The following is a 23,362-nucleotide window of genomic DNA, read 5'->3' as shown; positions in this document are numbered from 1 at the left end:
ACTCCCTAGCAGAATGAAATTACAGAATAACTGCAGTCAAAAAAGACTTTTTATTTTTTAATCTGACTTGGTTAAAAGTGTTTGGAATATATTTCAAAGATACATAGAACACATAAAAGTTTGAATTTTACATCACAGCATAGTATCTGATCAGTGCCAAATAATCCAACAAAAAATATGTGGTTATAGGATACAGAAGATATTCCTTTGAGATTATTCTGATGTTTTCAGAGACAAACTCAAAAAGAACTTGGGTTGAACCCTGAGTAATAGATATGGGACAAATAAGGGATATGTAAAAAAGAAAAAAGAAAGCATACTAAGACTTAATCTCAACCTTGGTACCATTAACATTTGGAACTGGATAATTACGTGTTATGGGTGGCTTTCCTATGTACTAGAGGATTATTGGCTGTATTTCTGTACACTGCCTCCTAGATGCCATAGTATACATCCCATTCCTTATAGTGACAACCGAAACTGTCTCCAGTTTTGCTAAATGTCTCTAGGGGAAAGGAGAATCATCCCTTGTCAAGAACTCCTGAATAATGGGGATACTAAGTTACATAATGGGATAAAGGATAAGGAAACCAATGTTGAAACACCAAGGGTAGGAGAGAGTTATGCAGAGCCTAGAATATCAGGCTAAGGAATTTTCAAGTCTTATGAACAATCAGAAACTCTGAAAGTTCCTAAGTAATGCTTTAACATACTGTACATTAAACTTAAAAAAATGTAAAATTTTACCTATGTGTGTAATGGCATATTGTAGTGGTAGTAGAACATGAAGACATCAGTGAGCAGGTTAGACAATTATCCTAATATGCAACATCAAGAACAGGAAAAAAGGTGATAGCAATGAAAAAAAAAAAAGTAGGGGATTAGAAAACATTGCAATAAACACTGCAAAGAACAAATGATCAGCCTATGTCCCACCTGTTTGTAGGCTTGCAGAGGACCTTCAAAACTGAAAATCATAGTGTGTTACAGGAAAGCCTGGAATTCTATTCGAAAGATGTGCTTGCACTAACTAGGGCATGTGAAATTTGCCCTACATCCAGGCCACTTCTTCTAAGGATTTTCACCTCTCATGTGTGAACTTATGAGATTTATCAAAAACAGTTACAAAGACTTTTCTAGCTTCAATATCTTGTGAAACACCAGTAGCTCCAGATTAGGGGGTTAATGTATTAAGTTTAATTCAATAATTTCAAAAAATCAGAGTCAATTATCATTTTATGAGGAAGACATTGTTTTTTCTTTCCCTAAAGACTTGGGGTCAAATGAAAAGAATTTACAACTTGACTGAGAATCAACTAAGTGAGCAGAATTAAGTATGCAGACAATAACACAGTGCATCATTTCATTCTTAGTCTGCTCAGTCCACTATAACAAAATACCACAGGCTGGGTGGCTTAGTTGTCGGAATTTATTTTCTTACAGTTCTGGAGACTAAAAGTCCGTGATCAAGTTTCAAATCTATTTAATTTCCTGAGAAGTTTCTTTTCCTGGCTTGCAGAGGGCTATGTTCTCACTATTTCTCACACAGCCTTTATTCAATTCATGGGCAGGGCGAGAATAAGCTCTATGATGTTTCTCTTATAAGGACACTGATCCTACTGGATTGGCTCCTTATCCCTATGACCTCACTTAACCTTGATTGTTTCCTCAGAGGCCTAATCTCCAAATAATCCAAACTGGGTTTTAGGGCTTCAACATATTAATTTTGAGAGGACATAGACAGTAAGTTAATAAGAGTTTCTATTATTGGATTAAGGCTTAAAATCCCCCCTGTCATGTAACAAGAAAATCAAGATCTCTAGAGAAAATAAATAATGTTTAAAAGCATAAATTTCACACCACATAAAAAAGTCAATTCAAAATGAATTAAAGACCTAAAATGTGAGAGGTAAAATTATAAAATATTTAGGAGAAAATATAGTCATAAACCTCTATCACACGGGAAAAGGTAATATTTTCTTGTATATGACATCAAAAGTGCAAGCAACCAAAGGAAAATAATACATAAGTTAAGCTTAATTAAAATTTAAAACTTTTGTGCTTCAAGAAACAGTGTAAGAAATTGAAAATAGAGCCCACAGTATGGGAGTATTTATAAGGAACTCTTAAAATTCAAATATAACAGGTCAACTAACGCAAGAGAGAAGACGAAGATGGCAGAGTAGGATGTAGAGCTCCCCCCCCACCATAAATACATCAAAAATACATCTACATGTGGAGCAATTCTCACTGAAAACAAACCAGAGACTAGCAGAACGATTCTTATAAAACCAAGTCTGTAAAGAAGGGATCTACAGGGAGTCACGGATGAAGGGAAGAGAAGCAATTAGGTCAGGGCCTGCTAGCCTAGGAGGGGACACAAAAGAGGAGAGGAATTACACAGGGTAAGAGAGCCTCCCTAGGGGGTGAGTGGTTGAAACCACATAGTGGGCACCCCAGCCCTGAGGTGGTACACTGGGAAGATGAGTCCTTAGTCTGTTTGAAAACCAGGAGGGCTCACAGGAGGGCTGTAAGAAACCTACGCTCTACTCATGAAGACCCAGATGCTTGTTCACTCCCAGGAACAAGGTGGAAAAAGCTGACTGAAAGTGCCTGGGACTCTGGCTGGTTTCCCATGACCTCCTCACCATGTGCCCTAGTCCATACTGAGTGTCCACTGTGGCCTCTCTTGTTCCTGTACAGCTTGGTACTGGAGTGAAGGCTGCCAATACCAAGGAAAGTATATAAATATAGGGGTAAAGCTGGCTCTACCTTCACTGTATCTTAATAGGGGCAAGGGTAAGAATTACTAGCACAGAAGTAGCAAATTGGGATGAATAGTGTGCTGGGGCCATCTCAGCACACACTCTGGCCCACACTGGGCACATGCACTATCCCTAACTGCTCTAGCACAATTCTTTCTGTATGGCAAAGGTTCTGATATTGGGAACCAGGAGAGCACACACTCAGAAGAAATGGGACCAGCTTCAACCTGACCATCAAAGTTTCTGCTCTAGAACCTTGGGACCCCACCTCACCACTAATAGGGTGACTCCAGCCACTAATCATAAGAGAAAGCCCAGGCTCACACCTGGCTCTGACTCTGGCTCTAGCCACCCAATTGCCAGCCCTACCTCACACTAAGGTGATAGCTGTCAGTTCCCAATAGGGGAAGATGTGACCCACCATTCAGTTCAGGTCCAGTTCTCCCACCAAAGCCACTGGGCAAAAGTACCTGCAAAGGGAAGAACTCACACAAGGATACACCTTCAAGACAGGGGGCAAGGTACTATTTCACCTAAATTCATAGGGACAGAAAGTTTGTGAAATAAGAAGACTGAGGGATTTGTTTCTAACAAAAGAACAAGGAGAAAAATCCTGGATATAAAAAAACCCTGAAAAAGAGAAAAACAACCAAGTAAAGAGTTGGTGCTGGCACAAACACTGATACATAGATAAAAGGAACAGGAAAGAGCCCACAAAATAAAGCCATTCAGTAAATTTATAACCAAGAAGTCAAGAATGTACAATGGAGAAAAGAAAGCCACTTCAATAACTGGTGCTGGGAAAAGTGGACAGCTACATGTAAAAGTATGATATCAGAACATTTCCTCATACTATAAGCAAAAAATAAATTAAAAATGGATTAAAGTCCTAGGTGTATGACCTGAAATTATAAAACTCCTAGAAGAGAACCTAGGCAGAATACACTTTGACGTAAACTGTAGTAATATTCTTTTTGGTTCTATCTCTTAGGCAAAAGAAAGAAAGCAAAAATAAATGTATCTAATTAGATTTAAAACTTTTGCACAGCAAAGGAAATCATCAAAAAAAATGAAAAGATGATCTCTTGAATGGGAAAAAGATTTGCAAATGATAAAATAAGGAATGAATTAATGTCCAAAATATATAAACAACTTATACAACTCAATATCAAAACAAACAACCGAACTGAAAAATGGTATAAGATTTGAATAGACATTTTTCTGAGAAGACATACACATATCCAACAGGCATATGGAAAGACACTTATTACTAATTACCAGAGAAATGCAAAACAGAACCACAATGAGATATCACTTCACACTTCTTAGAATGGCTATCATCAAAAAGCCTACAAATAACACATTTTTGTGAGGGTGTGGAGAAAAGGAAACCGCCATATGCTGTTGGATTAAGTTGATGCAGCCACACTGTAAAACAGTATGCAGGTTACTCAATAAATGAAAATAGAACTAAGATATGACGTAGCATTTCCACTCCTGGGTATAATTCAAAGAAAATGAAAGAAACTAATTTAAAAATATATATGCATCCTAATGTTCATAGTAGCATTACTTACAATAGTCAAGATATGGAAGCAACCTAAGGTATCATCAAGAGATGAATGGATAAAGTGTGTGTGTGTGTGTGTGTGTGTGTGTGTGTGTGTGTGTAGTGGAATATTAGGCATAAAAAAGAATGAAATTTTTCCCTTTGCAACAAAATAAGTAGACTGAGGGTACTATGCTTAATGAAATAAGTCAGAGAAAGACAAATACTGTGTGTTATCACTTGTATATAGAATTTCAAAAATGAAAACGAATGAATACTACAAAACACAAACAGGCTCACATAAAAAAAAAAGTACATGTTATTCGAAGGGAGGAGGAATGGGGGACAAGCAAGAAAAAAAAAGAGGATTAAGAGGTACAAACCACTGTGGATAAGATAAATAAGCTGCAAGGATATACTGTACAGCATAGGGAATATACCCAATATTTTGTAATAACTTTAAATAGAGTATAATCTGAAAAACTATTGAGTCAGTCCATTGTACACCTATAACTAAAATTATAAACTACTTTAATAAATTTATGAAATTAAATGAAATGAAATTTAATAAAATATAAAAAGCACTAGAATAAAATAACTGAAAAAGTACAGCTAACTCAATTTTTCTGTAACAAGTAAAACTTTTGTTTTGTTTTGGCTGCACCCATGGCATGAGGAAGTTCTCAGGCCTGGGATCTAACCCATGACACAACCGTAACCAAAAAAACAGCAGATCCTTAACCTCTAGATCACCAGGAAACTTCTAAAATGTGCAAATAGTTTAAAGATTTTAAGGAAGGAATACAGTCAATAAGCATTGAATACATGTTCATCATTAGTCATTATTGAAATGCAAATAAAAACTCAAATATATTACTTTATACTCACTATGAATATTTAAAAATATATACCTTTTAAAATTGTACCCTCTGCAGAAGAATCAAGATGGCAGAGGAGTAAGACGTGGTGCTCACCTTCTCCCACAAACACATAAAACAACAACAACAACAACAAATACAAAAACACCTACCTGTAGAACGATTCACACAGAACATCTACTGAATGCTGGCAAAAGAACTTCAATCCTCAAAAGGGTACAAAACCTTCCACATAACTGGGTAGAACGAAAGGACAAAAAGAGAGAGAAAAGGAATTAGGATAGGACTAGCACTCCTGACAGGAAGCTGTTAAAGATGAAAGGGACCCACACACTGGGAAGCCACCTAACCAATAAAGAGATCAGCTGAGACAGATGGACCTCAAAGTCATGGACAAAAGTGCAGGAGTAAGACCAAGGAGGGCAAAGCAGAGTGAGAGCCACATGGACCATCTGCCCTGGGACACCATAGCCTAAGATGCGCAGCTGGGGGATGGACACAGACTCAGGCTATGGAGGTCAGTTCTGGGGAGAGGACTAGGGTTAGCTATCGTGGAGACAGCCTGAGGGAGCTAGGGAGCAGTGTGCCTAGGGCTGGGGAGTCAAGCACTACAGCCAGGGGAACCCAGGAGGAGGTCTGGGACCACAGGAGAAGCAAGGCACCATTGTTGGGAGTGTGAGGGAAGGAGGGTTGGACTGCCATAGGAAATCTTTCCTTATGCACACGCAGACTCTCGCAGGGGAGGGGGCTTCTGGAGAAGGCTAAGGGGAGTGAGGCACCACTTGTGTGGGCTACCAGTGACTGGGCAGGCCATGAGTGGCAGCACATCTTTTGTGTGGGCTAAGGGCAGTGGGGGGCTAAACACAACATGCACCTCTAGAGTGATCTATAGGCAATGGGGGCAAACCATAGCAATCAACTAAGACACCAGAAGTAGTCTGGTTGCAGACCACTAGGGGTCTGCAAACATCAACAGCAGCTTCAAGCACCTCAGGTCCACAAAGAAGAGGGCACTGTAACTGAGCACCACCCGTTATTGCTCTCATTCCCCTGGAAATGCACACACCCTGCTGCTGCCACTGCCAAGTGCTTCAGGCACCACCTACACCTACCTGACTGCTGTCACTTCACAGGACCTTGAAACTAGGAGCAGCCTGCATGACCTTCCCATGGGTCCTTGCCACTGCCAAGGGCCCAGCAACCAGGCACTAGCTACTGCTAGCCCAGCCCATTCCCTCCATCCCCCTGGAAACATGCCTAGCACCCTAGAACTATAAAAAGGCTCTCAAAAAATATCCAGGGGAGTTCAAGTCATGGCTCAGTGGTGAACAAAACTGACTAGTATCATGAAGATGCAGGTTTGATCCCTGGCCTTGCTCAGTGGGTTAAAAATCTGGCATTTCCATGAGCTGTGGTGTAGGTTGCAGATGTGGCTTGGATCCCAAGTTGCTGTAGCTGTGGTATAGGCCAGTAGCTACAGCTACAATTTGACCCCTAGCCTGGGAACTTCCATATGCCATGGGTTTGGCCCTAAAAAGACAAAAGACAAAAAAAAAAAAAAGAAAAACAAACAAAAAAAAAACCCCACAAATTCCCAGGGATGCTCACACTTAAAAATAGCCCTCCAAGACTACAGTAGTTGTTTTCCCTAAATTCACAGAGTAAGAAAATATAAGCAAAATGAAGAAGTTCAGGAACCATTCCCAGTTAAAAGTACAGGAGAATTCCTCTGAAGGAGCAAATAATGAAGCAGACCTCTGCATTCTAATGGATGCAGAGTCCAAAAAGGAGATAGTGAGTATACTGAAGGAATTAAGAGTGAATATGAAGAAATTAAGAGTGGATATGAACAATAATGCAGATTACTTTAGAAAGGCACTGAAAAATATAGAGGAGCCAAGAAAAATATAAAATTTGTTTTCAGAGATGCAAACTGAGTTAAAGTCAATGATAAGCAGAATGGATAATGCAGGGGAATGACTTGGAAGATAGAATAATGGAAATCACCCAATCAGGGAAGCCAACAGAAACCAAATGAAAAAACATGAAACCAAATCAAGAGACCTATAGGATAATGTAAAGCAGGCCAATCTACAAATGGTGATTTAAGGAGAAAAAAAAGAAAAGGGAATTTAAAATTATATTTGATGAAATTATGGCTGAAAACTTCCCAAATCAAGATATAGGAAGCAACTTGAACCCAAAATGGCCCACACCAAGATGTATTATAAAAATGGCAAAAGTTAAATATAAAGAGAGGATGTTAAAGGCAGCAAGAGAAAAGCAAATCATTAATTATAAGGGAACCCCCATTAGGCAATCAGCTGATTTCTCTACAGAAACACTACAGGCCAGATGAGAGTGACGAGATATAGTCAAAGTTCTAAAAGGAAATTTTGCAGCCTAGAATACTCTATGCAGCAAGAATATCATTCAAAATAGAAGAAGCAATAAAGAATTTCTCCAACAAACAAAAGCTAAAAGAGTACAATACTAAACCCATCCTAAAAGAAATACTGAAAGGGCTTCTCTAAATAAAAAAGTAAGAAGGAATAGGATGGAGGATATCACAATTGGAAAGCAATCACTTGAATAAGCCTATTTACAGATCTAAAAGGGGGGAAAGAAAAAAGCTATCATAAAAGAAATGAAAAATCAAAGGAGCAGCAAAAAGACAAATATGAGAATGTTAAAAAAAGGACTTCAAAAATTCTAAAATGTGGGCAAAGAAAGAAGAAAAATAAATCTAAATTCTTATTTTTTTTAAGAAGGTGTTTGAGCCTATACAATAATCAGGCTAAAGTGACCACATATTGGGGCACAAAATTAACCTCAAGAAATTTAAGAGTACAGAAATTATTTCAAGAATCTTCTCTGACCACAATGGCATGAAACTAGAAATCAACCACAGGAAAAGAAATGAGAAAAAAACTGACTACATGAAAACTAAACAACATGATAGTAAAAAAAAAAGCAATGTGTCGAGGAAATGAAAATGGGAATTAAAAAATACCTCAAGACAAATGATAATGAAAACAAATCATTCAAAATCCATGGGAGGCCACAAAAGCAGTGCTTAGAGGGAAGTTCATAGTAGTACAGGCCTTCCTCAAAAAAGAAGAAAAATCTCAAATTGACAACTTAACCTACCACCTAAAAGAATTAGAAAAATAAGAACAAGCAAAATCTAAGTCAGCAGAAGGAAAGAAATCAAAGATCAGAGAGGAAATCAATAAAATAGATTAAAAAACAATAGAAAATAAATAAAACCAATAGTTGTTCTTTTGAAAGGATAAACAAAATTGGCAAACCTCTGGCCAGACTTACCCAGAGGAGAGAAAGAACTCAAATAAACAAAATAAGAAGCAAAAAAGGAGAAATGTCAATGGATACTGCATAAATACAAAAAGATAGAGAGAAAATACTATTAATAATTATATGCCACCAAATTTGATGACCTAGAAGAAATGGACAACTTTCTAGACATATACATCCTGCCAAAATGGATTCAAGAAGAAATAGATCAATCGAACAGACAGATCACCAAAAATGAAATTGAATAGGTTATAAAAACCTACAAATAAAAGTTCAAGACCAGATGGCTTCACAGGTGAATTCTACCAAACATGCAAAGAAGAACTTACACCCATTCTTCTTAAACTTTTCAAAAGGCTGAAGAAATAATAGCACCAAAGACATTCTATGAAGCCACCTCCACTCTAATAACAAAACCAGACAAAGATAATACCAAAAAAGAAAATCATAGGCCACTATCTCTGATGAATATAGACACAAAAATTCTCAAATTTTAGCCAACATACAAAAAGATCACACACCATGACCAAGTGGAATTCATACCAGGTTCACAAGGATGGTTCAACATATGCAAATCAATCATCATACACCACATTAACAAAAGAAAAGTCAAAAACCACATGATCATCTCAATAGATGCTAAAAAAGCACTTGACAAAATACAACATCCATTCATGATAAAAAAAAAAAAAAAACTCTTACCAAGTGGGTATAGAGGAAACATAACTTGACATAATCAAAGCCATTTATAACAAACTCACAGCCAATGTAATACTCAATAGAGAATAGCTGAAAGCCTTCCCACTAAAATCTAGAACAAGACAAAGATGCCCATTCTCACCACATTTATTCAACTATTGAAAGTCCTAGACACAGCAACCAGACAAACAATAGAAATAAAAGGTATCCAAACTGGAAGAGAAGAGGTAAAATTGTCACTGTATGCAGATTACATGATGCTATATATAGAAAACCCTAAGGACTCCACACAAAAACTATTCAAACTGATCAATGAATTCAGCAAAGTAGCAGGATTCAGGATTAACATTCAGAAATTGGTGACATTTCTGTATACTAACAATGAAATATTAGAAATGGAACAAAGACAACAGTTAGTAGTTGCAAAGTATTATATTTAGAATGGATAAGCAATGCAGTCCTATTGTATAGTACAGGGAACTATACGCAGTCTCTTAGGATAGACCATCATGGAAGATAACATAACAAAAGGAACATATATATTTATGTATGACTGAATCACGTTGTTTTATAGCTGAAATTTTGACAACATTGTAAATCAACTATACGTTAATAAAAACACATATTTAAAAAAACTTTACACTCACTAGGATAGCTATAACCAAAAAGGCAGACAATAACAAGCATCCATGAGGATGTAGAAAAGCTGAAACCCTCAAATTGTTTGGCTGTTTCTTAAACAATTAACAGAGGGAGATTCCAAATGATTTAGGATTATTTGCCCTTAGATATACTCAAGATAATTAAAAACATACATCAATTAAAAAAAGCTTGTACATTCATGTTCATAGCAGTATTATTAATAACCTCCATAATTGTAGAATCTTATGTCCATCAACTGACAAGTGGATAAAAAAATGTGGTATATCTTATATATGGTACTCATTGTACTTCCTGGATTTGAGTGAGTGGTTCCTTTCCCATGTTAGGGAAGTTTTCAGCTATTATCTCTTGGAAGATTTTTTCTGTCCTCTTCTTTCTCTCTTCTTCCAGCACCTATAATATGGATGTTGGTGTGTTTAATGTCGTCCCAGAGTTCTCTGAGACTCTCTTCATTCGTTTTCAATCTTTTTACTCTTTTCTGTTCCACATCCGTAATTTCCACTCATCTGCCCTCCACCTCATTTATTCATTCTTCTGCTTCCCATATTCTGCTGTTAGGTGCTTCTAGTGAATTTTTTATTTCAGTTATTGTATTTTGCATCTCTTCTTGCTTAAGTTTTATATCTGGTATCTCTTTGCTCAGTGTTTCCTATAAGTTATCCATCTTTGTCTCTAGTTTATTTCCAATGTAAACCCAAGAAAGAACACCATGTGACACATATTAACCAAACTGACCAAAATTAAAGACAAAGATAAAGCACTGAAAGCACCTAGAGAAAAGAAACAAATAACATACAAGGGAACCCCGATAAGGCTATCGGCAGAATTTTCAGCAGAAACTCTGCAGGCCAGAAGGGAATGGTGTGCTATACTTAATGAGATGAAAGGAAAGGTACAAATGTAGGACACTGGAGATGCACTTGCAATTAAGAGAACAACAATTTAGAAAAATCTCATGTACATATAGACTCTCATATCAAAAACTTCAGAATAACTGCAAACCAAAAATCTACAATTGATATACAAACAAAGAAAAATCAACACAAATACACCACTAAAGATAGTCATCAAAACAGAAGAGGAGAGAACAACAGAAGAAGGGAAGAAAAAAGAGCAACAAAAACAAATCCAAAGCAATTAATGAAATGGCAATAAGAACATACATATCAATAATTACCTTAAATGTTAATGGACTAAACGCCGCAACCAAAAGACATAGACTGACTGAATGGGTACAAAAACAAGATCCATATATGCTGTCTTCAAGAGACCCACTTCACTTCTAGGGACAAATATAAATTGAAAGTGAGAGGATGGAAGAAAATATTCCATGCAAATGGGAATCAAAAGAAAGCTGGAGTAGCAATACTCATATCAGACAAAATAGACCTTAAAATGAAGACTATTTTAAGGGCAAAGAAGGTCATTACATAATGATCAAAGGATCAATCCAAGAAGAAGATATAACAGTTTTAAATATCTATGCACCCAACTTAGGTTCACCACAACATATAAGGCAACTGCTAACAACTTTAAAGGACAAATAAACAATAATACAATAATAAGGGGGACTTTAACACCCCACTTATACCAATGGACAGATCAACCAGACAGAAAATCAATAAGGAAACACAGGCCCTGAATGATGCATTAAAACAAATGGACTTATAGGACATTCCATCCAGAAGCAATAGAATACACATTCTTCTCAAGTGCACATGGAACATTCTCTAAGATTGGTCACATCCTGGGCTACAAATCCAACCTCAGTAACATTAAGGTAATTGAAATCATATCAAGCATCTTTTCTGACCACAATGCTATATGACTGGAAATCAACAACAAGAAAAAAACTGAAGAAAACACAAACACGTGGAGACTCAACAACATGCTACTAAACAACCAGTAGATCACTGAAGAAATCAAAGAGGAAATTTACAAATACCCAGAAGCAAATGACAACAAAAATACCACACTCCAAAATCTATGGGATGCAGCAAAAGCCGTTCTAAGAGGAATTTTATAGCAATAAAAGCCCACCTCAGGAAACAAGAAAAAGCTCAAATAAACAAGCGAACTTTATATCTAAAGCAGCTTGAGAGAGAAGAACAGACAAGACCTAAAGTTAGGAGAAGGAAAGAAATCATCAAGATCAGAGCAGAAATCAATGGAATAGAAACAAAACCATAGAAAAGATGAGTGAAACGAAAAGCTGGTTCTTTGAAAAGATCAACAAAATTGACAAACCCCTAGCCAGACTTATCAAGCAAAAAGAGAGAGGACTCAAATCAATAAAATTAGAAATGAAAAAGGAGCAGTAACAACGGACACCACAGAAATACAAAGGATAATAAGAGACTACTATATGAAACTATACGCCAATAAAACGGAAAACCTAGAAGAAATGGACAAATTCGTAGAAAAGTACAATCTTCCAAGACTAAAATCAAGATGAAATAGAAAAGATGAACGGACAGATTACAAGGACTGAAATTGAAAACTGTGATTAAAAAACTTCAACAAACAAAAGTACAGGACCAGATGGCTTCCCAGGTGAATTCTATCAAACATTTAGACAAGAGCTAACAACTCTCCTTCTGAAACTATTTCAAAAAATTGCAGAGGAAGGGATACTCCCAAACTCATTCTATGTGGTAACCATCACCCTGGTAACAAAAGCAGACAAAGAGGCCACAAAAAGAAAACTACAGGCCAATTTCACTGATGAACCTAGATGCAAAAATCCTCAACAAAATACTAGGAAACCAAATCCAACAACATATTAAAAGAATTATACATCATGATCAAGTGGGATTTATCCCAGGGGTTCAAGGTTCTTCAATATCCACAAATCCATCAGTGTGATACACCACATTAACAAACTGAAGAATAAACACCATATGATCCTCTCAATAGACGCAGAAAAAGCCTTTGATAAAAACCCTTCAGAATGTGGGCATAGCAGGAACCTACCTCAACGTAATAAAGGCCATATATGACAAACCCACAGCAAACATCATTCTCAATGGTGAAAGCTGAAAGAATTCCCACTGAAATTGGGAACAAGACAAGGAGGTCTGCTCTTGCCACTACTCTTCAACATAGTTTTGGAAGTCCTGGCCACAGCAATCAGAGAAGTAAAAGAGGAATCCAAATTGGAAAGGAAGAAGTAAAACTATCCCTCTTTGCAGATGACATGATACTATACCTAGAGAATCCTAAAGACTGTACTAGAAACCTGTTAGAGCTCATCCATGAATTTGGCAAAGTTGCAGGATACAAAATTAATACACAGAACTTGATGGCATTTCTATACACTAACAATGAAAGAGCAGAAAGAGAAATTCGGGAAGCAATCCCATTTACCATTGCATCCAAAAGAATAAAATACCTAGGAGTAAACCTGCCTAAAGAGACAAAAGACCTGTACTCTGAAAACTATAAGACACTGATGAAAGAAATCAAAGATGACACAAATACATGGAAAGACATACCATGCTGTTGGATTGGAAGAGTCAATATCATCAAAATGACTATACTACCCATGGCAATGTACAGATTCAATAAATTCCCTATCAAATTACCAAGGACATTTTTCACAGAACTCGAACAAAATATTTTAAAGTTTGTTTGGAAGCACAAAAGTCCCAGAAGAGCCAAAGACATCCTGAAAAAGAAAAATGGAGGTGGAGGAATCAGGCTCCCGGACTTCATACTATACTACAAAGCAACAGTCATCAAAACCATATGGTACTGGCACAAAGACAGAAATATAGATCAGGAAAACAGGATAGAAAGCTCATAATTCAACCCACACACCTACAGCCAACTCATCTACGACAAAGGAGGCAACAATATACAATGGAGAAAGGACAGCTTATTCAATACATGGTGCTGGGAAAACTGGACAGCCACATGGAAAAGAATGAAATGAGAACACTCTCTAACCCCACACACAAAAATAAACTACAAAGGGGTTAAAGACCTAGATATAAGACCAGACACTATAAAACTCTTAGAGGAAAACATAGACCAAACACTCTCTGACATAAATGACAGCAACATCTTCTCAGATCCACCTCTTAGAGTATTGACAATAAAAACAAAAATAAACAAATGGGATCTAATCAAACTTCAAAGTTTCTGCACAGCAAAGGAAAGCCTAAGCAACACAAAAAGACAACCCACAGAATGGGAGAAAATCTTTGCAAATGAATTGACTGACAAGGGATTAATCTCCAAAATTTATAAACACCTTCTGCAGCTCCATACCAAAAAAACAAACAACCCATCCAAAAATGGGCAGAAGATCTAAACGGACAGTTCTTCAAAGAAGACATGCAGATGGCCAAAAAACACATGGAAAGATGTTCAACATCACTCATTATTAAAGAAATGCAAATCAAAACCACTATGAGGTACCACCTCACACCAGCCAGAATGGCCATCACCAAGAAGTCTACAAACAATAAGTGCTCCAGAGGGTGTGGAGAAAAAGGAACCCTAGTACACTGTTGGTGGGATTGTAAATTGGTGCAACCACTGTGGAAAACAGTATGGAGGTGCCTCAGAAAATGAAAAATAGAACTCCCATTTGATCCGGCAATTCTACTCCTGGGTATCTATCCAGAGAAAACCACGACTCACAAAGACATATGTACTCTGATGCTCATTGCAGCACTATTTGCAATAGCCAAGACATGGAAACAACCTCAATGTCCATCGACAGAGGAGTGGCTCAAGAAGAAGTGGTACATATATACAATGGAATATTACTCGGCCATTAAAAGAACAAAATACTGGTATTTGTAGCAAATTCCTGGATGGACTTAGGAATTATCATGCTAAGTGAAGTCAGCCATACAATGAGACACCAACATCAAATGCTTTCACTGACATGTGGAATCTGAAAACAGGACAGACTGAATTTCTCTGCAGAACAGATTACTGACTCACAGACTTTGAAAAACTTACGGTTTCCAAAGGAGACAGTTTGGGGGTGGGGGGATATGCTGGGTTGTGGGATGGAAATCCTATAAAATGGATTGTTATGATCATTGTACAACTATATATGTAATAAATTCATTGAGTAATAAAAAAATTAAAATAAAAATAATTAAAAAACCCAAATGTGGTATACCTATACAATGAAATATTCAATCATAAGATGTGACGTACTGATACATGCTATCATTCAGAATCCTTGAAACATTATAACTGAAAAGATCCAGATACAAAAGGGCACAAATGTTCAGGACTCACAAATTAATAATGACAGCAAGTAGATTAGTGGCTACCAGGTACTGGAGACATTGGGCAACAGGGAGTGATTGCTAATGGACAAAGTGTTATGAAAATATTCTGGAATTTATGTAATGTTGTTGGTTATACAATTTTGTTAATATACTGAAAAAAATCAAATCTTCCATAAGGCTTAATATTATGGTATGTAAATTATACACTGATAAAGATTATATGTGAAAACAAAGGCAAAATATAGACATTTACAGAAAAAAAATAAGACAAAAGCATACTGGAAGTATCTTAATACAAAATAAATTGAGTGAATATGCAATGCTTTATATGATTTACTTTTTGCCTTTTTTAATCAATATGGAAAAAAGTCTGTGTTCTTCCATATATTTTCCATTCCCCATTTATGAATGAATAATGCTAATAAACCTTTGAAATAAAAACAAGATTTATAATTCACTGTGGATTTTAAAGCCTAAGATAGACTTCATTTGTAGGGATAATTAAATGCAAGGGTACAAACTTTTAGTTACAATGTATCATTACTTGTTACTATAAAACTCTTCATAAATTTACTACATTATACTTCCTGAGGTTGGCTACAGAGAATAAATTTATGTTTTTAGTATGAGGTAGAAACCTGAAATCTCTGCATTTAATTCCAGGTTTCTGCTCACAATTTGCCTCAAATTTCCCAGTAACCCCCATCAACTTAATAAGTAAAACTTGAATTAATTTTACTATTTGGTTTCTCATTACACTTTGAAGGAAATAGATACTAATCATGCTCCATATAGCCTCTGATCTCCTCTGACAACTGTTTCACGCTCACCTCACTTGTACCACTCCCTTCTTCACTGGCTTTTCTTCAGCCACATGGTTCTTCAGTTTTGCCTATAATATCCATCCATGATTCTTACTTCTTAATTAATGTTATGACATTAGGCTTGTTGAATTAGTCCGACAAAACAACAGATGAGCCAGCTAGCTGTTTACATACTAAGTCTGCCCTTCAGGGATAGTGAAGCCACTATCCTAATTATCTAATCCAGGAATATATTTGTCATCTTGGGTCCCTTCATCCCTCACAAGCTAACTCAGATTCCAAATTGATGTGATCCATGTGTTTGAAGATTTGCAAAGAGGGAAAGCCACATAGAACTATCTCTGTAGAAAAGATGTAAGATGTCAGTGAATGATAAATATGACAAGGTGTTGACAGTTTTGGAGGAATAGAGGTTCTGATCTAGAAAATGAACATATATTTTGAAATTTCATAATTAAACAGGCCTCAAAAGTCTTTTGTGAAAAGGAAAGAAGAAATACATGAAATAAGAACAAATTAGCATTGAAATGCAGATGCTGAACAAGAACACTGACTGACTGACATTGGCTGCTGGGGAAAGAACACTACTCTAGAGTAATTTTCATTTGTGAGTAACTTTATGGTGTAGATATTCAGAATCAAATAATATAAACCTACACGTGCTAAACACAGACACATACACAACTTCTGCTGAATATGTACTACAATAAAACCTTTGTAGAGGTATGAATGAGACAATTTTCTGGCAGTAGATTATTTAAAGTGGTATTCAATGTTAATAACTACTCAGGGGAAAATTATTCCCAAGGCTACATCTGTTTCAGAGTCTACTGGGTGTCCAAGATGCCATCAGCAGCTGAATCAGCAGCCAAGACTCATTTCCTTACCTGATTCCCACTTCTTCCACTACACTGGTTTATCAGTAAGGTAAGTGTTAAGTATGAAGAAAATGTATTAGGGAGTTTTAAATATATTAAATTTTGATTTTTAACAGATGGGATTGTTAAATACATAAAAGATCTTTTGCAAATTTAGGATCCCTGAGGTCACAAATGACCTTTTTTTTTTTTTTTTGTCTTTTTGCCTTTTTCTAGCGCCACACCTGCAGCATATGGACGTTCCTATGCTAGGGATCTAATCGGAGCTGTAGCTGCTGGCCTAGGCCACAGCCACAGCAATGCCAGATCCAAGCCATGTCTAAGACCTACACCACAGCTCACAGCAACGCTGGATCTTTAACCCACTGAGCAAGGCCAGGGATCAAACCTGCAACCTCATGGTTCCTAGTCAGATTCGTTAACCACTGAGCCACAACGGGAACGCCACAAGTGCCTTTTTTAAAGTAGGACAGATGTAAGGACAAATGTAAGGTTTTGCCAAATAAAAGCAATTTTTTTCATCATATTATACTTATGTAATTAAATGCTAAGAAAACCTGCCAATTGTTATTGTATGATTCCACATGTATGAGAAATCAAATTTGTTCTTTCTATGATAACCAAAATTCCAATATGAAAATGTTTAAATGACTAAAGCTTTATTTTTCTATTTTAAATACAAGTTCAGAGTGCCATTTGCTTTTCCTTTTTCATACCAAAACCTTGGAGGTATGCACTTTAAGGCAAATACTGTTTTGATTTTCTAAGTATGTCTCACTCTAACCCATTTTTTATAATTTTATGTTTTTTCAAAGAACTAGGGAGGAATGCTGTGTGGTCTAGCAGTGCAGATATAAATATGAAGTATAAATATGTGATAAATTTACATTTTTGAATCCAAGCAAAGTTTTACAGAGGTGCTTCTTTCTTGCCTTGGCTGCAAACAATACTCCTGAAAGTACTTTTTTGTTCTCTGTAATGCATTACAGAACAAGACTCACAGTTTATACATTTTCTCTAAATTTATCTTTTCCTAACGTGTACATTTAATGATTTGAATCTATACATATTTTAGGATACTCAGAACTTATAGTTTTAACATAGATCTTCCTCTTAAATTTGCCCTGCACTCTTCATTCATCCATCCAACATTTATTGAGGAGCTGCTCAGCGCCAGGCACTCTTCCAGGTGTTTGGAGCATATCAAAGGAGAAAATAAAGATCTCTGCCCTTGAAGAGGTTGCATTCTAGATAATTAAAGATAGAAAGTAAAACATAATGTAATAAGAAAATTATATGTTAAAAGTGGTTAAACTCTAGAAAAAAAGTGTAAATCAAGCAGGGCAGGTGGATTCACAGGTTGTGGTGATAGGGTGAATGGAATAAATGTGGGGTTAAGCAGTGTGGTAAAGGTAGGCCTTATTGAGAAGATAAGATTTGAGCCAAGACTTGAAGTAGGTGTGGGAATTGGCCAAACAGCTATTAGGGGCAAGAGCATTCTAGGCACAGAGGAAAGTGGGAGCCTAGTCTTGACTATAGGTGCTTCCTTGGTAGGTTTCAGCAAGTTCTTAGGGAGGGGTGCAGCTACAGGGTTAAGAACCAGGGAAAAAGAAAGAAAATTAAGTCAGAGCAATACTGTTAGCCCAGTCACCTAAAAGTTTAGAGGACATTTTAAGGATGTTAGAATATATTATGAGGAAATGGCCAGCAGAGGAGTGAAGTGAATTTATAGTTCCTCTTGTAAATAATAACAAAATCTGCTCAAGTCCCTTATATAAAATGGTGTAGTGTTTGCATATAATCTACACATCCTACTGGATACTTTATATCATCTCTAGATTGCTTATAATACTTAATGCTATGTAAATGCTATGTAAATAGGCATAAATACAATGTAAATGCTATGTAAATAGTTGCTTCTGTGCAAATTCAAGCTTTGCTATTTAGGTCTTTCTAGAATTTTTTTTTTTTTTCAATCCGTGGTAGGTTGAGTTTGAGGATGCAGATCCTGTGAATATGGTGGGCGCAATGTACTTACATTTTAAAAGTGTTATGTCCTATTCAGTTAGGACTGTTAAAATACCACCAACTGGGTGGCTTAAATAACAAACATTTATGCCTCAAAGTTCTGGAGGTTGGGAAATCCAAAGCCAAGGTGTCAACAGATGCAGTATCTGATGAAAGCTTGCATCTTGGTATGTAAACACCTACCTCCTCGTTGTATCCCAACATGGCAGAAGGAGGAAGCTCTGGTGCCTCCTCTTCTTAAAAGGACACTAATTCTATCCTATGGACTCTACCCTCATGATCTTATCTAAACCTAATTATCTCCCAAAGACCCCAACTCCAAATGCCATAAAATTAGAGATTAGGGCTTTAACATGAGAATTAGAGGGTAGTTCATAGAAGATTTCTTGATTTTTAGGACCACACCAGTGGCACATGGAAGTTCCCAGGCTAGAGGTCTAATTGGAGCTGCAGCTGCCGACTACATCACAGCCAGAGAAACTGGGATCAGAGCCAGGTCTGCCATCTACACCACAGTTTGAGGCAGCACCAGATCCCTGACCCGCTGAGCGAGGCCAGGGATCAAACCTGCATCCTCATGGATATTAGTTAGATTCGTTTCCACTGTGCCACAATGGGGACTCCCTTGTGGCTTCTCTTCTAACACTAGATGTTAAAGGTGGCAAGAATAGACCTATAAAAGCAAATAAGAAGGCTATCACTTTTTTTTTTTTAAAGATACTTGATTATGTTAATCCCACTAATGTAACTGAAGTAGATGTGTGGATTGGTCAAATTCTGAATGCACTTCAGTGATGAAACCAATAGCATTTTTTGGCAGTTCCTAATAGATGAACTATGATTCCAAAGACATAAATTTTAAAAAACTGGAAGGAAGGGGTTAAAATTTAGGACATGAAAGAGGCTGAAAGAAAAAGATTTGGGGACAGGAGGTAGAAGAGGCAAAGCTATAGCTGGCTTTTGAAAGTGAGGTTCCATTACATATCTGACTGGAACTGTCAAGCAGGCAGCTGGGTATATGAGTCTGAACATCACAAGAGATGTCAGAGCTATGGATAGAGACTTAGGAATTAATAAGGTGGTATATAAAGACACAAGACTAAATGATATCAATGAGGGGATGAATATAGATAAAAATAGCAGGGACCATGGAGTGACCTCTGGGAAATTCCCTAATAGAACATGAAGGACAAGAGAAGAAATTGCCAAAACAGACTGAGAAGGATCAACCAATGAGATAAGAAAAAAATTAAGGAATATGACATCTGAAGTAAAGTCTTAACAAAAAAGAGTGACCATCTGCATCAAAGGCTGCTTATAGGTTAGTATGATGAAGGATGTAAATTTACCGTTGGATTTAGCATTGATGTTATTCTGACTTCATTAAGAACATTTCCAACAAACTATGAACTTCTTACCCTCTTTAACCCTGCCTGTCTTCAGTTTTGTCTTCTTCCAAACTATAATTTCTAGTCATTAATTTTTCCTTGTGTTTCAAATTATAAAAGGAACAATGCTAACTAAATTAGTAAAACAGTATTTTTATACCATTCTGCATGTCAACTTAGAAATTGTATAAAATTACATTAAGTTAAGGGCCAGATTTTTGTTTGCATTGAAAAAAATTGGTCCTAATTACTATGCTACAGAAATATAGACTATTTTTTTTTCTTCTCTTATTTTTCTTTTTAGGGATGCACCTACAGTATAAGGAATTTCCCAGGCTAGGGATCAAATTGGAGCCATAGCCTCTGGCCCATGCCATAGCCACACCAGACTTGAGCCACATCTGGGACCTACACCACAGCTTGCAGCAATGCAGATCCTTAACTCACTGAGCAAGGCCAGGAATGGAACCTACATTCTTATGGATACTAGTGAGGTTCTTAACTCACTGAGCCATAACAGAAACTCCTAGACTCATTTTTTTCCTAATAGTTGCATGTACATTGATTATTATGTCTAAACTATAATCAATCTTTTCTGAACAAATAGGCACTTAGTGATGCCAAGTTTTAGTCTGTATAGATGATACAACAATAAATATTCCTGTTCAAATATCCTAATATAGTAGTATTTTTGTTTCAATTGGATAGTTTCTCAAAGTGGAATTCAGAGTCAAAAATTATGTTTATTCAAATTTTAACTGTTCTATTGTATTCTCGTTATTAACAAAAGTGTTTGTTTACATTTACCAGCATTAGAGAGTTATTAGTTTTGGTAATTTGCTCTTTTTGTGTGTTTTCTAATCTGAAAGATACATTAATTATTGCTGTAATTTACATTTCTCTCATTAGCCATCGGGGCAAGCACCACGTAATATTAATAGACTTTTGGTTTTACTCTTCTGTGAATTGCCTGTTCTTTCCTATTGTCCATCTAATTGTTTTTAGGAAATATCTAGGAAATGACCAGGAAAAAGTAATTTCTAGAAAATTACTTTTTTCTAATATAATATTTTTTAGTAATTCCTTTTATCTCTTCCTCATATGTAGTATATCTCCTTCATCAATTCTAGAATTGTATGATTTTGCTTCTACATATTTCCTTAATCAGGCTTTGCCAGGACTGATTTACTATGTTAGTTGTTTCTAAGAGAGAGATTTTTCTTTAATTTAGTATTGTTTGGTTGTCACAACAGAATGGTACTATGCTTGGCAGTAAAACAGATATAGTTAAGGAAGTAATGTTTCTTTAATGGCAAAAGAAATGGAAACTTAGGAAGATAATTACTTAAATAGAAGACAACACAGCATGCTCACACATAGAGGTACAAGCTTACCAGTTTTTCAAAATTCCCCATAGAGGCATGCAACTGCTCATAAGGGAGGAATCATCCTAAAAGCAAGGCTCCATTTGCCACATAGAAGGAAGTTTCCATATCCTAGCTCCCTGACTTTCATCTCAATATACTAAACTCTTCTGGAGGTTGGAGACTGACTTCATGGCCTTCTGATGATCAGGTAAAACATATTCCCAAGCCTTGATTACATAATAGAGCCAAGAATTCCCTATCTCTTCTCAGGTCTCTTCCCCACCTTTTCTCAGGTCTCTCCCCACCAACCCCCCCCCCCACTTGGTTTTCTCCATTCTTGTATGTAAGAGTGAAGACCAAACTATTAACAATTTCACCAAAACTAATTAAAAAGCAGTTCTCTAGAGAAAATATCTAATGTTCATGGTTTACACATGTATATATATATATGTGTGTATGTATACACACATATATATATATATAGCTTTGTGTTTCTATGTGATATATGTAAATATAAAAAGAAAAAAAGCGAATCATAAGGTAAATCTACCAGTGTGTAACACAATGGCAGCCAGATGGTCCCAAAATTATCTTTAGATTTTCACTATTATATTTGATTACAATATGATTAAGAATCACAATTTTGTTTGAGAACTATTTGGGGTTTTGGTAAGATTTTTATTTTTTATTATAGTTGATTTATAATTTGTCAAATTTATAGTGTACAGCCAAGTGATTCAGTCATACACATGTATATATATATATGCCTTCATTTTCTCACATTATCCTCCATCATGCTCTTTCGCAAGAGACTAGATATAGTTTCCTATGCTGTACAGCAGGATCTCATTGCTTACCCACTCCAAATGCAACAGTTTGCATCTACTAACCCCAAACTCCCAGTCCATCCCCTCCCTCCTCCTCGGAAACCACAAGTCTGTTCAAGTCCATGAGTTTGTTTCTTTTCTGTAGGTAGATTCACTTGTGCTGTATATTAGATTCCATATGTAAGTGATATATTATTGGTATTTCTCTGACTTACTTCACTTAATATGAGAGTATCTAGTTCCAACCATGTTGCTGCAAATGGCAGTATTTTGTTCTTTTTTATGGCCGAGTTGTATTCCATTGTGTACATGTACTACATCTTCTTAATCCATTCATCTGTCAATGGACATTTCAGTTGTTTCCATATCTTGGCTATTGTGAATAGTGCTGCAGTGAGCATAGAGGTGAACGTATTTTTTTAGTGAAAGTTTTGTCTGGATACATGCCCAAGAGCGGGGTTGCTGGGTCATATAGTAGTTCTATATATTTAGTTTTCTGAGGTAACTCCATACTGTTTTTCATAATCGTTGTACAATTTACATTCACACCAACAATGTAGGCGGTTCCCTTTCTCCACACCCTCTCACAACATTTGTTATTTGTTGTTGATAATGACGGCAATTCTGACGGGTGTGAGGTGGTACCTCAGAGTAGTTTTGATTTTCATTTCTCTAATAATTACAGTGATGTTGAACATTTCATGTGTGAATAGACTCCCCCGCCCCACCTGTTTTATCCTGTGATCTCAAGTTCTCTTCCCTTTTCCCGTTTGGACAACAACAAAAAAAAAGTATTGAATACATTAGTAGTGACAGGTAACTTTACCCATGTCTATTGGCTTGCTCTTCCCTGCTACCAACTGATTAACAAAACAATGCTTTCAAAAGTTTAGCAGGATTTGTAGTTTACCTTTTTTGCAAATAGG

The 23,362-nt window shown here is 36.5% G+C and overlaps 1 long non-coding RNA gene across 3 annotated transcripts in view; it reads right to left on the bottom strand.

Moving 5' to 3' along the window:
- LOC110261993 (uncharacterized) overlaps positions 1-23,362 on the bottom strand; it is a 517,032-nt gene that overhangs the window by 77,970 nt on the left and 415,700 nt on the right. The window contains exon 5 of one of the 3 annotated variants that reach the window (XR_014813365.1): positions 5,345-5,428. The exons of the other annotated variants lie outside the window; for them this stretch is intronic. This is a non-coding gene — a long non-coding RNA (uncharacterized LOC110261993). The remainder of the gene's footprint in view (positions 1-5,344; positions 5,429-23,362) is intronic. 3 annotated transcript variants of the gene reach the window in all.

This window comes from Sus scrofa, chromosome 8, assembly GCF_054392235.1.
Source record: "Sus scrofa isolate SSC_HxYL_T2T_F1_AM1 chromosome 8, Sscrofa_HxYL_maternal_Yorkshire_Landrace_v2.0, whole genome shotgun sequence".
Taxonomy (NCBI): domain Eukaryota; kingdom Metazoa; phylum Chordata; class Mammalia; order Artiodactyla; family Suidae; genus Sus; species Sus scrofa.
The sequence above is the reverse complement of the archived record's forward strand: the minus strand, read 5'-3'. Positions and strand labels throughout refer to the sequence as shown.